Genomic DNA, 14,750 nt, shown 5'->3' with positions numbered 1-14,750 from the left:
GATTAGTTTCCTTGGAAACTGCTTCCACCACTTTACAATAAGATTATTTTTTTGTTTTTGGCCATGAATGCCATTATCTCTCACCCCTGCAATAACTCAGTAAGATTGGAGCCAGAAATAAAATACACCTTCTACATATTACATACATTGAACATTACCTCTATTGCAACATTATTGCATCCTTCTCCACGTAAGGGTTATCTTCTCTATACGAAAAATCACCTCAAACACCAGTATTCAAATTGAATAAGAATAACCTCAACCTAAGCATATAAATAACTCTACCACTTCTCGTTCTGAATTTGTAGCAGAAATGCAACATAATCTCAAAACTTTCCAAACGAATATTTTGACCACAAATTCATAAAGTTATGCCATTATAAAAATCAACATTAAGTTAAAATACGTATATGGGGAATATGGCTATTCTGTTCAAATCTCAACTTAAAGTTAGACCCCAATTGTGATTTCATTAAACTGTTTTGCATATATGAGCAAAGTTTTAGAGAAGCCATAATGTACCTGTACCTTCCATGTTTTTTGTAGATCAACACAATAAAAATGGGTCAACAAACCTGGCGGAAATTGAGCATGTAACCTTCACATATGGAGTAGGGTATGTTGTATGAAATCTGCAAAACGAAACCATGGAAATTCCGGAGAATGAGGTGTATTTCAGCAAAAAAAATCACAAAATTCCGTGCGCGATCGACGCAAGGAAAAACATAAAATTGTCTCACACATAATTTTTCATCAAGGTAATTACAATAACCTCTGCTATGAAGAAACTAAAATTGTCTCATTATGAGAACACAATACCAAGAAAGCAAGGAACATTTTGATTGAACACAAAATCAACTAAAAATCAGAATCTCTGGAGTTGTGACCACAAACTCAAATTTACTATATTAACCAAACCACACTTTCAATCTATTAAGTAATTGGTCAATTCGAGTCTATAAACTTCTATCTCAGTACACTAACTAAAGCATATCAATTAGTGCCCAAGAAACTGCTGCAAAATCAAAGTAGGCATTCTCCATTAATGTATCGAAAACCAATAAAAAAAATGGGCAGAGAAATGGTAATGACGGAAACAAAAATTATACCTTGTAATTGCTACATAGAAGCCCTAGATGCGAGTAGCACAAAACAACAACATTTAAGGCTCTGTCATCAGCAAAAACAAAGGATTTACAGGCAGTGCCATTTCTCATTCAGAAATTCTATCAAACCTAATTAAGGTAAAAATTGATTTAAATTTTTTTTTTGAAATCCCCAAATATGTCTACCAAACTCAAAAAAGAAAACTTAATCATTCAGAATCTTCAAGTCACACCCTCCTAATCTAGTGTCCCTTGAACAATGAACTTAGAAACTTAAATTAAACCAATCAACTAAAAATTGAAAAGAATTAAAGGGAAAAAAATGGGCAAAATCAAAACTAAAGTTGAAAAAAATTTAAGGAAAAAAATGGCCATTACCTGGCAGTGTTGAGAGAGAACGCCAATACTTGTTGGTGATGACCTATGTTGGTGTTTATGTAGTATAACATTTGCAACGTATGTGGAACTTTAACGGGTCTTCAATGTCGCCAATAGAATGTTTTTTGGTTTCCTTATTTTGCCCAAATTCTAGAGCATATGAAGGAGAGAATGAGAAGAGATCAGGCGATAATATGGTAACGGAAGAGGAAAATTAGGGGAAGAGATATCCAGTGATCTGTAGTGGAAGAATCTTGTTAACTTTGACAATGAATTCATGTACAAGATTGATAATGTGTAACGTCCATGAATATTTATGCCGTAATTTCGGTTTGATAATGTGTAATGGAAGAAGGGTTAATAATGGCTAAACGGTTTGATAATGTGTAACGGAAGAAGAGAATAATTGATGAATCATTCTAAGCGGTTGGATGTCGGCGTAAACCATGGATTGATTTTTGGCCACGATTTGTCTTCCATCTTTGGGAGACTTTGAGAGAAAATGGTGGTCGTGGATCGCAATAAAACTCCCAACTGGAACCATCAGATTGGACAAAAGCCATTTGTTTTTGTAAGATAGATTTCTTTGTGAGAAATGAATATATTCCTTCATAAAATCTTCTGCCAATGACAAAGCACCGTCTAAAAGTTGGAGCTAAATATACCTTATGTTTCTAAGCACATGCATTCCAATTTTTGTGGAAGAACTTACAAAGGGAGATATGAGTCGGAAATTATTTTTTTTTTCCATTTTTCTACTTCATTCATGGTACTAACAAACCAGTCTATCTTGAAGTATGCGAACAAGAGATTCACTATCTTCAGTAATATATTCAACCTAAAGTAAGTCGTTGACATGCGAAGTGAGATTCTTTTGCCATGTTTAGATAAAGAAATTTCTCAAACTAAGATAATCCTAGCAACATTGAAAATGAAAAACCCCAAAGTAACGAGGGTTAGGCATACTGACTCATGTGAAGCATGTGAAAATAAACATACACATATATGAGAGAAATATGTATTATTGTCCCATGTAGTAATAACACCAAAGTACAGGTATCAACCGAACATGGGATCAAGATAAGATGTCATTCTAGCTCACATCAAAAGGAAAGATTTGGGAATGAATATTTGTACTGGTATTGGTACAAGCAATGCAATGCGGGTACCATAGTAACAACCGATTTCCATAGGGAGGTCATACTTTAAACATCAAATTTATTGGCAAGAAGAACTATGCTTAGCCAATTGACTATCTTATTTAGTTGAACTTTATACATTGTCTGCACTTATGGAATTAAAAGTACATCATTTCCAAGAGACATAAATTTTCTAATGCACTTGAGATATATTTTTGGATGAAAAATATATCATCCCCTCTGAAACGTAACATATATTCACTCTAAAGTACTTGAGTTAAATCCCACTTTTGTTACGAATAAGGACACACCACTTATTAAATCTCTCAAGATTCAACGTCTAACTGATAGTGGTTTTTCTCCCACTAATTTAAGGAATATACATCAGTTTTTGCACTAATTCTTTGTAATGTGACTACGATATTGAATCATCGAGCGAAGCAATGCTCAAATTTTGTTTAAGATGGAACAAAGATTAAAAGTCACAAAAACTCTATATGTACCGAGAGCTAATCACCTTGTTAAATTTCAGAGATACCCATGCAAGTGGATATCAATGGAAACTCACAATGATGAGAATGTAATTGATTGCATCTTTTATAGTCTCTAATATATTTGGAAGGAAATATATATTAGAGAAACTAATGAGTCAATCTGGTGAAATATAAATCACTATAGTATTTGTATTATTAAATCCATATTGACTCCGACGATGAAATGTTGGGAATTGATTCATACAGGCTTTGACATAACCATAAAGGCACTTTGGTTGTGACATGATGTTTCATTTTGAAATGAATCATTCGTACATCACTGTGTTTGAGTGGACGAGACAATGGGAAAAATATTGACAGAATACGAAGTCACGACATATCTCTCAATAAGTGTTTTCTAAAGTACTAGATGCATAACCCCTTTCCCATTATGCTTTTAGGTAAGAAAGCATATCACTCATTTTTACAAAGTCTTCAGTAAAACAGGATCGAGACCATCCTAAGATGCAAATGGTAAAATTTAAAAGAAAACAAGGTGAAATTCAGAAAAATATCCATGCAGAATGCGGACCATTAAAGTGACTTATGGCTCTGGTGAATATTTTGACGGACTAATTCTAATTCCCAAGAAATTTGCGTTTGGAAAACTACTAGCACATATTTTACATGTAAGGACTCACCATCCCTTGTAAATGTTAGCGAGTGTACATCAAAAGGACTTGATGGTTATTACATGTTTAATAGGATCATTTCAGAGTATCCTATACCCCAAGTCTCGCAAAGGATATCTTCAAAGGTTACAGATGGTGCCTAAGGCATGGTTATGCGTACAAACCTATCTTTAACTGCTTGGGGAATATGCAATATAGACGCATCTTTACTTAATTCGTTTTAGAACCCAATATTAGTCAACCTTTTATGTGTACCAGTTGGTAATTGGATTTAAGCCTAACATTCGTGTTCTTGCACATTTTCGGTTGCACTATATATGTGTCATTACGACTCCACATCGTACTACGATGGGTCTTCAAAACTGTTAAGTAGTTATGTTGGAAATGAGTTCCCAACAATTATCCGTATTTTAAAACCTTTGGAAGGAGATCTCTTACCGCTAGATTTGCGGGTTGTCATTTTAATGAGACAGTCTTCCCGTCGTTATGGGGAGATAAGAAAAAGTATTTTCTAAGGGAACGACAAGAATTGTCGTGGTGTGCTCCCATTGTGTATCATATTGATTCTTGTACTCCACAAATGTAAATGTGAAGTGACAAAGAATAATCGATTTTCAGAATGTACACTGATGTTGCTAAAGTGATGAGATCACACATACCAGCTGTAAACCTACCTGCAAGGTTACAAATCCTCAATAAAGGATATACACCATAGACTAAGGTGTTACAACTACACCAATGGAAGTGCGGTTGAGGTCGTGGCTCCATAAAGGAAGTTGGAGAGACCACTTGGTTCGATCATTCCTCACCTAGAAAGGAATTAGGTGAGTAAGGCACAACTTATTTATATCATCAGAACTCATAAGATTGTATCTGAATATGTCCATGATTCAAACTGGAGGACGCTCCGAAGTTTAATGATACCAGAAAACAACGACATCCCTAGTGGAATATGAGAATGCGCATGAGTCAATGGAAAGATCATGCGAGCATACTGATGATTAATTTCATATACACTTGCTTAAGTAAATAGTGCAAGATGAGATCGAACCAATCTCCTTGTTGCTTAATGTCAACGAAGAGCATATTTGGCCTATACAATCCAGGTAGAACATGGTTCTTTGACAAATATACAGGTATTTGGTGTGGTAGTGTTAACCAACTAAGTGTAAAGCCTATTGGACATACATGATTTATTTGTCACAAAGCATACTGAGAAGAAATCAGTCTTAAAGTATAAAGACTTGCCTTGTGGCGCGAGGTTTCTCACAAAGCCCTGGAATTGTTCTCTTGTAATGAACTTTATAGTGTTCCGCTACTTAGTTAGCTTGGTAATTTCAAAAGGACTTGAAATGCAGCACATGTATGTGGTTGTTACGTATCTCTGAAAGAATTAAGAGATAAAAGATATTTACAAAAGTACTTGATAGCCTTTCGTTACCCAAATTAAGTGACTCTAAACCACAGAGTGCGTTTACAGTTAGATATAACACTCACTTATAGATTGAAGCAATCAGGCGGATATGGTATACCTGTCTAAGTGACTATTTGATTTGGAGGGGATAGACAAGTAAGTTATTTTTACTTGAGTATTCACAAGAAAGTTCCTGATTTGGAATTGTAACTATCTATGTCGATAGTACAGACATAATGGGTACTCTTGATGTAATAAGAGGCCTTAAAAGCTATTTGACATCCGAATTTGAGATGAAAATTAGGGAAAGCTCGATCGAATCTTGTGGTATATTATTCCACCAGTTTGCATATGTCTAAATTTGTCAGGAAATTTAACAAAGACATGCATGCTGATAGCACTCACATGATTAGTCGAGGTTCAAATGTAAGTAAGTGACCATTTCGTCTAAAGAAAGATGACGAAGATGTGTTGGGAGATGAAATTCCCATATCTAAGTACAATAGACGCATTGTTATACTTAGTATAATAATGTACTCGGTTAAATCTGACATCCTCAGTGAACTTGTAAGCTAGATATAGCTTAGAGCCAACGCAGCGTCATTGGAATGGTACAGTGAATGTAATCGTTTACTTAAAAGTAACCATTGACATGAGTTTGTTTTATCCCTGCAAAGACATAAAAGGAATGCTAGAGGAACTGCAATCCAAAGATTGTTGATTATGAAGGAACAATAATATATCTTCTCCGACGTAAGTAATCAGGGGGAGATAAGGTAGACTATTTTCTAAGTCATTACCGATATTCAGTTTCGAAAAGTACATGACTAAAGGAACTGTTTGGAACAACTCTGAAAGTAATCAGGGGGAGATGCCGATATCAGGGGGAGGATCCAAGGATATGATGTCGACATATTTTACTTCGAAATTGAAGATGTGTTGTACTCTTTTTCCCTTCGATCGAGAATAGTTTTTCCCAAAGGGTTTTGTCACTCGACAAGGTTTTTAGCGAGATAACACTAAAAACATCAAGTAATGTTGAACGTTGAAGACATAAAGATCGCGTTGATATTACTGAAAATATATGAATCAAAGAAATGAAACGTGATAGATGTTAAGCAACGTAACTTCCAGAATCAACAACAGGGTCTTATAAACATTCAAGTCACCAAAGTAAAGTGTGATAAACTCCTTTTCACTGCATTAGACTAATGAAAATTGTCTGACATCAGGGGGAGCATCTAATGGTGTGTTGAACTATTTTCCTTCACCGAGGTTTCTTTTTCCCACAGGGTTTTAATACTCAGCAAGGTTTTTAATGATACAACAACAAACACCAGGAAGTAATTTGCTAACTAAGGCTATTGTCTTTCCCACAAGGATTTTCTGCCTTATGAGTTGTGAAGCAACTAATCAACTTCAACTGAGCAAAGTGATCATCTGCAACGGATCACCTTTACTTACATCTGTCACTTTGTACTCTTTTCCCTTCGTCAAGGTTTTGTCCCACTGGGTTTTCCCTTGTCAAGGTTTTAATGAGGCAACGTATACGCATCCAACTATGTTCTAAGTTTTCTTAATATTTTACTCTTTCTTTAGTTCAGGTTTTGTCCCTCTGAATTCTCCTAAAGAAGTTTTAACGAGGCAATTAACTTAGACATGTCGGTCTTTGAAGATCGTATTGCATGTGATGAACTACATGTAAAGTACAAGACAACATGTGAAGTATTACATCTGAAGAGTTGTAACAAGGTTTTGTCCCATTGGATTTTTCCCTTGTTAAGGTTTTAATAAGGCAACTGATTTCAGCACAAGTCATCAAGGAGAGAACAACATTTGAAGAACTACATTTAAAGCACCATGTATAAAGCTTTGTTATTGAACCGCATAATGTGGAGTGTTATAGGGCCTATGACCCATGGATGTGCGGTCCATTAGATGAATATGTCTTCCCTTTCATGCATATAAGAGAACATTGTATGTATGTAATAGATTGATGCCTCTTTATCAAGTTCTTCTCCTTCTATATCTCTTACTTTTCCCTATTATTTCCACTGCAAAACAAAACAAAATATTTAATTTGTGTTATTTGTGATGCCACATAAATCACATATACATACATGTGTATTTTATTTACTAGGGAATCACCCGTGTCGTACCGGCACGGGCTATTTCACACAGTCTTGAGCTGGGGTGTCTGTAATAGTTTTACTTCTTACTCGTTGCTTGAGAAACGACACCGGCTATCTCACCGGATAATTTGCGGAAATTTTTATTAGATGTATGATAATTTGCGGAAATTTTTATCAGATGTATTGATTTTTATCAGATGTATTGTATCTCAGTTAGTATTGTTTTCCTGTGTACACTGTACAATAATCTCAAATGTACTCATGTAGTGCCTTCCCCGAGAAATCAGTATTCGTACCCAAAATAAAAAAATTAATCACTTTTTGTGTTAAGTTTTCTTAATTTGCCGCTATGTAATTTCAATTTTCTGATCAATTCTGGGTTTATCGTTGATGGTTGCGAACACCTTGGATACACAAAAAGAGAATGGACCGATGGAAGTGGTATACAACTTCTTTCGAGAGTGAAGGCCATATACCGTCATGGGCATATCCACTTTGTTTTCGCATTTACTGCATCAAAAGTCAATACACTCACCAAGAACTTCTTTAAAGTAGAACTCTCGCGTATCCACATTGGTAACAAAGCTCACCCATGAAATTCTATTAATTAGAGAAAAATAGAAGAAAAAAAAGAGGGGAGTAAATAAAGAAAAAAGATACTGTTTTGTAAATTTATCTAAATGAATCTATATAAGCATGAAGATACTTTATAATTTAATTTATTCGTCAATCAGATTTAATTGCATCGTTCTGAGTGGATCGTTGTGCTATCTGCGTTGCATTTCCAATTTTTGTTGTGTTCCCCTTGCTAAGGTAAAGGGAGAACAATTAAAAGGGCGATAACTATAAAAAAAATATAAAAGGGCGACAACTATAGAAAAATATAAAGTAAATAAGGGACAACGTCAGCGAATTTAAATTCTAATAAAATCAAATATCTGATGTGGAACCATTAAGATCGGTGATGTATTGCCCATTTCTGTTCAGATGTTTGAGCTGACATGTAGCATCCGGAGTATGTTATTCTAGAAGCTCCAAATTGAATTCAAAGCGAAATATATGAGACAGAAAAGTGAGGCCAATATAGCTTAAAATTGGGGGAGTGACACCTACCTGTAAAGAAATTAAGTATCAAATGCCTAGGTTGGTAGCTAAAGGCTACAAACAGGGTATCAACTTATATTTACATCGCACCAAGTTTTACCGCACACTGAAATTGTCCTCCAACGCATTATTAAACTGAACCACTTTTCATGACCTGTGCCAAGTCCTCTTTTTCATCCACTACAACAACCGGGAGCACCAACTGTCTAGAAAATAAGGACTTAAGAATTCAGTCTTTCAGATACTTATGGAAACTCAATATCTAAGAATATTATAGAACAACAAACCAAAGAAAACCTTGATTACTACACGGAAAAAAATAAAATTATTAGAAAAAAATGAAGAATACTGCAGTTCCGTTAGTAAGACAGTTTAGCTTTTTTTTTTGTATTTTTTTTTTGTGAACTCTATTGTGATTCAGTTCTCTCAACTAACATGCGGATTATGAAGACTGCAATGATGCTAGAGTTCAGATGGATTGTTGTTGTATAACTATCTCGAACATACGTAACTGCTAAAGCATTTCAACATGTTTCCATGAGTTACATAAGGTTTTTTTTTCTTATGCTAATTGACTACAGCATAACCCTTACAGTACCTGGGGATTATTTTTTACTTCCACCAATAAAACTAAGGCTATTAGACCAAATGATTCATAGTTTTTCCATTTGCTTACCATGTAATGCTTACTTTGCAGATAGTGAGTTATCCTTGTAACACTTTAAAGTTTTTCGAATTCAGGAAAATTAATTGTTACTAAACTTGTGAAGGATTGAAATCTAAAGATCATAAGACCTGGTAAAAGAAAGAAAGCACAGATAGTGAACTGCCGAATTTTTGTCAATAAGCAAACCTACAGAAAATTCGAGCCTGGTCAAACAATCTTTACCTTGGCATTAGATTGTACTGTTCAAAAAACCATCAACATTGACATATTATTTACCTTCTTGCATCAAAAACACATTGGAGACGAAGCGAAGTTTTAAAAAATATCGAAATCTTACATAAAATAGAAGCAATAATTTTTTCATACCTACATAATTCATGGCAGCTGCTTCATATATATCTCAAGTTTTTCGTTGAATGACAACCCCTGAATCCTGATAGCAAATTTAAGCACAGAATACACACACAATTACAATCAGAAAATCACAACTTAAGTGGGGGAGTAAAGACTTTTGGTGAGATAAAATCTCGCCCAACATATGGAACCATCTAAGGGTTTGCATGAAACCAATAGAGCAGGCACATTGACTATCAAAAAGGATAAACTCAAACACAAATTAATGTGAAAGTGGAAGTTCTCCATGTAAGGTCCAAAGTAGATAAATTGAGGAAGGAGAAGCTACACAGAATCGAGTAATGTAAAAGTGAAAAGGACAATATACGACGATTCAAAATTACACGAAAATTGAATCAGTCATAACCAAAGATAGGAAACCTCCAAAAGGAATCATAGTAAAGGCACATAAGACTCACACTTTGAATCTTAAGAACTTAATCTTAACACAGATGGAGCTTAAATTGGAAGTTATAGTGTTGACAACTTGAGATCTACCGAAACTTCAATCATCAATAAGATTTCCAATTCCCCGTGAAAAGTAACTCGTTCTTGTTCCCCATGAAATTCTGAACGAATTGTACAAAGAACAACCAAAAGGATTTCTAAACAATAATTGATATATAAAGGTAAAATGTCTAAAGCTACGGCCTCAAACACTGATATGCAAAAGCCTTAATGGTGAAATAGCAAAATAAGAAAATACTAACCATTCACGCAATTCCACAACAACTGGGATGTCAATATTGGAGTACACTTTGGAAGCATTGACGGAGACGCAGAAATTCCCTGCAATAATACCAATGCATGTTAGGAAAGTAGATCAAGAGCCAAAGTTTAGCTTAGTCTTTCATCAAAATGAGGGAAATAAGGTTTTCACTTAAATTCAGAAGTACAAATAGTTAAAACCTTATAGAGTTACAAAGTATATTCAATTCTTTTCACTTACCTTTGATCTTTCAGTATTAGCACCGCCCAAAAGCGAGTTTGACAGCATCCCTGGAACCAACCAACACCTAAATGAAGAAGATTGCTCAACAAATAGCGCCAAAAGTTCAAAGTTTTATTAAAATTTATTGTACATTCAGATTATTTGGGGGATGACGGTAATTTTAACAGAATAGTGAACTCTTGCAGTCATAAAATATTTTGACTTGCAAGGTATTTTGATGATGGTAATTTTAACGTCATACAAAATACGTCCTCATATCTAGTCAAAAAAATTGATTGAGATAACCCCCATCTGCCTGAATAGCTTCCTAATGCATCTCTATTGGTTATAAGTTTATTAAGTCCTTTTCAAGGCTTAAAGTTCCATTAGTAAACCTTGAATCCACTAACAGAGATATCAAGTTACTGTATATGTACTTTGTGCAAATTCATGGAGTTGAATAGATCGAAGACTCAAAGTTCTACGTAAGATAGTACATGCATTTTAAACATTCCCAAATAACTAAGTTCAGTACTGTTTGAGTACTACTTTCATGTTCAATCAAATTACATTACGAATATCAAAATATTTAGGAATCAAAAACTTTAAATTGGAACTGCATATGATCCAGTAGCTATCTTGTTGACAAAGTTATGGCAAAGCCTACAGATAAATCAAAATGTATTCCTTAAATTAGTTCAGATGGTTTTGGCATAATTGAACCATTCAGAACACAATTTCTATGGAAACTTAGGAAAATAAAGTGATGTAAAAAGAAAAATAGAGTGAAAGCAGTGACAGGAATGTCATGATTAACAGAAAATAACAACGGGATGCGGTGACAAAGAACTTACCTCCTGAATTGTTCAATGATTTTGTATTCCACCAAAAGGATATTATCTTTTATGCTGTTAGATAGCTAGAATTTGGGTTTGGCAGTGGACCACTGTAAGTTCTCTGTGGACCTTTTATCAAATTTCCAGATGAGATTCCTTTTGAATAATGGCTTGTAAATCATCTCTCCGTATCAAAGAATGTGTTAGGACAACAAAATTTCCAAAACGTAAAGTAAAATAGGAGAATCGCATATGGATCCCAAAGTGGAAACGATAACTACCTGTTCATCAACAATAACTGCATTTATACCGGTTACATTATTGGTAGATACACAGAAAAAAGATATAAAGTCCAACTCTTCCATTTCCTAGACACTGGAAATCTGGAACGGTAATACACATGATTTACCTTCATCAAGGGCCTATAAGCTCTTGAAGATGTCCTGTTTTGCAAAGAAACCTACCTCGATGTAGCTTGCATGTCACTTGGGACGCCATATCGAAAGATTTGGTCTGGAACATACATCCAAATCCAGTAAAAAAAAATAATTAAAACCATAGATTGACTTCAAGGGGGATATGGAGGGCAGAGGTTCAACTAAACATCTGATAAATCTAAATTGGAGATAAAAGGCCAATGATACATACTGCTGATCTAACTAACCTGATGATGTACAATGAATTTTTCCATACCAAAAGAATTTTCTTTTACAATGAATTCCTCTTTAGCCAAAGAATGCATTCTAGGGCTTGGGAATGTTACAGAAAAAAAAATATACCATATATTTTAAGAATCACATACAATATCTAATAAACAACCAAAATCTAAAGAAAAAAAATTAAACTGAAACAATACGTGATTAACGAAAAAGAATCACAGTGAATAACAAATCAAATTACAGTAGACAAACCACCAAACAAAATCTAAAATTAATACAATTAAACTGAAGACCAACTAAGAATAAGTAATAACTTGAAAAACAAATCATACTACAGTACCAAATACTGAAGAAAGGAATAAGAAGAAACCTTGTTCAGGTAAGGGAGCGGATGTTGTTTCGACTGGGATGATAGATTATAGATAGGTGCTTTAATCTAACAATGAAAATCAACCGAAGAGACGGACATGAGAGAGCTGCTCATTCGTTGGGTTTGAGCAGAAGTTCATGGAAAGAGTATCTAGATGAACCCTGAACCGACTGGTATGCAAGAGAGAATTGAAAGGAATCATGATACGTTATGGAAAATGGAAGTTAAAAGAGGAAAACCCTTTTTATGATTCGCTTTAAAGTTACAGTTCAGTAATACACATATCGTGCGACCCGGGCAACGCCCAGCCATTGGATCTAATAAATCCAGTACGTTTTTCTAGGAGGGGAGGGAAGATCACAACCAGTAGTTGGAAAAGCCAATGTATCCTGGCCGTCCCATGACTTACCGAACACTGGTGTTGTATAAGCATTGATCTTGCTCCAGCATAGTATTTATAATAGATTTTGGGTACATATAAAGTTCAATGTAACAATAATATTTAAGAGGATATATGAGTGATATACAGCTAGAAATATATAAATTGTTTTCAAAATTAGAACTTAAAATTTTAGTTTTATTTACTTTGTATTTGTAATCATGAAACGAATGAATATAACTTCTCTTATACCAATGAGGAAGGCATACTTAGGTCGTGTAAGTTTCTTGACCGTTGCACTTTACAAAAAAACATACAAAAAAAAAGAAATTTTAATATTATATGATACGTATCTTTGTGTAAGCTTTATATATCTCTTTCAATTTGTTACGCCAATTCTATTTGAGAAAGAATTAATGTTTATATTTAACGTCACCTTAGATATATGGCTACATGTAATGCTTTATGTGAAGGTATTTATCTGTCAAATAACTTCCCTTTTTATTCCAAGAGAAAACCAACAAGGGAGAATTATGTAATTAGACCCGTTCTAGTATTTAACGCACTTATTGCATAAGTATTGTGATGTAATCATTTATAAATATTTTCACAAACATCTTTGAACTATTTTCATTAGTAAAAAGTGTGACTAGGATGATACAATATCCTCACCTAGATGATGTATTCAAAAATATTTGTCACATCATCCTAACATTCATGGGAGTGCAAAATTGTGCACCCTATTATATCGGGGTGCACAATACGGATGCTATTATTTGTTGAAAAAGAAATAAAAACCGCCTTCTTTTTTATCCTTTTTTTCTTTTATTATTACATGATCTTTCTGTTAGTAATGAATTTTTCTTTTAGTCTCACCCCTAGTAAAATAAGTCTATTTTTAGTAATTTAATTTTCATAATGGCTAATATTCCCTTGCATCATTAACCCTAATGAATTATTAGTGACTAATGAATTTAGTTAGTATAAACCAAGTGCTTTAAGGTTAAATGATTGTTCTAAAGGAAATCAAATGTTTTTTTTTGGATTCTTTTCCTTTTTCTGAGAAGGAACAGTTCAGCTCACAATGGATAAGCTGAGCTTTATGTTGGGAAAGTTTGGATCACTCGAATAAAACAACAAAGAGCCGAACCTTTGGTATAATGTTCGGCTGATATATTTCCTATTTCAATGATCAGCCGAACATTGAGCATATGCATGGTTCGCCTCATTAAAGAAAACATGAAGAGCCGAACCTTATGAAAACATGAAGAGCCGAATCTTATACCGAACTCGGCTTATAATTTTGATCAAATTGCAAGCTGAACATGTTTTGTACAACAAAACTAGTTGAGGAATTTCCCTGCAATATATTCAATTTAGACAACAACCAATATTCATTACCATCATTGGAAGGCAGAAAATAACTTAATTAAATCACCTTAAACTATAGGGTAGACTAAACATTGTCTGCATGCAACAATCCCTGCTACATCGATTTAACATCCAATTAAGTTCAGCAAGCATGCAAACCATCGTTTTGGACGGACCGTTTCATCGAGTTCTTTCATAATAGCGTCCTTCTTGACTATCTTCTTGAGCATGGCCTGATGGATAGATCACATTGCATAAGATATCATCCATGTAGTTAAGGAACCTACAACTGCAAACTGGAACTAGAGAAATAGAAGTCTGTCAAAAATGAAACTTCCTCTCATTCTCTGCAATCAAATGTCCATCCTCCATTAAAGTCTTTTAACATCGCATTGAGGAACTGAGAGCCAACATTTTTCCAGTTGATTGCGAATAACAACTAAGATAGTTCTGAGTGGAATACATAACACAAAAACCAGCTAACAATTTCATTCTGAAAATAATTGCTCAAAAAAACAACGACTTTAAAAGAAAATTGCCTTCAGATGGATGCTCGAATCCTGAATCAACAATTGATCTAAGAAGCTCCGACTTCTGATTCCAGAACTATGTATTCCAACGTACCCCCTACACCATCGAAAGCATTCAAATCAGTCTCAAAGTTAACCTTACTATAATAACATCAAATATACTACAAGAAGACTTA

General features: G+C 34.4%; 1 long non-coding RNA gene across 10 annotated transcripts; it reads right to left on the bottom strand.

Annotated features, from left to right (window-relative positions):
* Window positions 1-8,208: 8,208 nt before the first annotated feature.
* On the bottom strand, window positions 8,209-12,519 carry LOC113297212. Of its 10 annotated transcripts, none has more exons than XR_003333393.1 (8): window positions 12,295-12,519; window positions 11,284-11,778; window positions 10,448-10,514; window positions 10,209-10,287; window positions 9,918-10,067; window positions 9,115-9,538; window positions 8,529-8,644; window positions 8,209-8,447 (listed from the first exon to the last, which is right to left on the bottom strand). It is a non-coding gene; the product is annotated as an uncharacterized LOC113297212 (long non-coding RNA). The 10 variants fall into 10 exon arrangements; XR_003333396.1 differs by having other exon boundaries at window positions 8,539-8,644; XR_003333390.1 differs by having other exon boundaries at window positions 8,209-8,644; window positions 9,115-9,233; window positions 9,472-9,538.
* Window positions 12,520-14,750: the final 2,231 nt, after the last annotated feature.

The sequence above is a fragment of the Papaver somniferum genome, chromosome 7 (assembly GCF_003573695.1).
Source record: "Papaver somniferum cultivar HN1 chromosome 7, ASM357369v1, whole genome shotgun sequence".
Classification (NCBI taxonomy): Eukaryota; Viridiplantae; Streptophyta; class Magnoliopsida; order Ranunculales; family Papaveraceae; genus Papaver; species Papaver somniferum.
The sequence above is the reverse complement of the archived record's forward strand: the minus strand, read 5'-3'. Positions and strand labels throughout refer to the sequence as shown.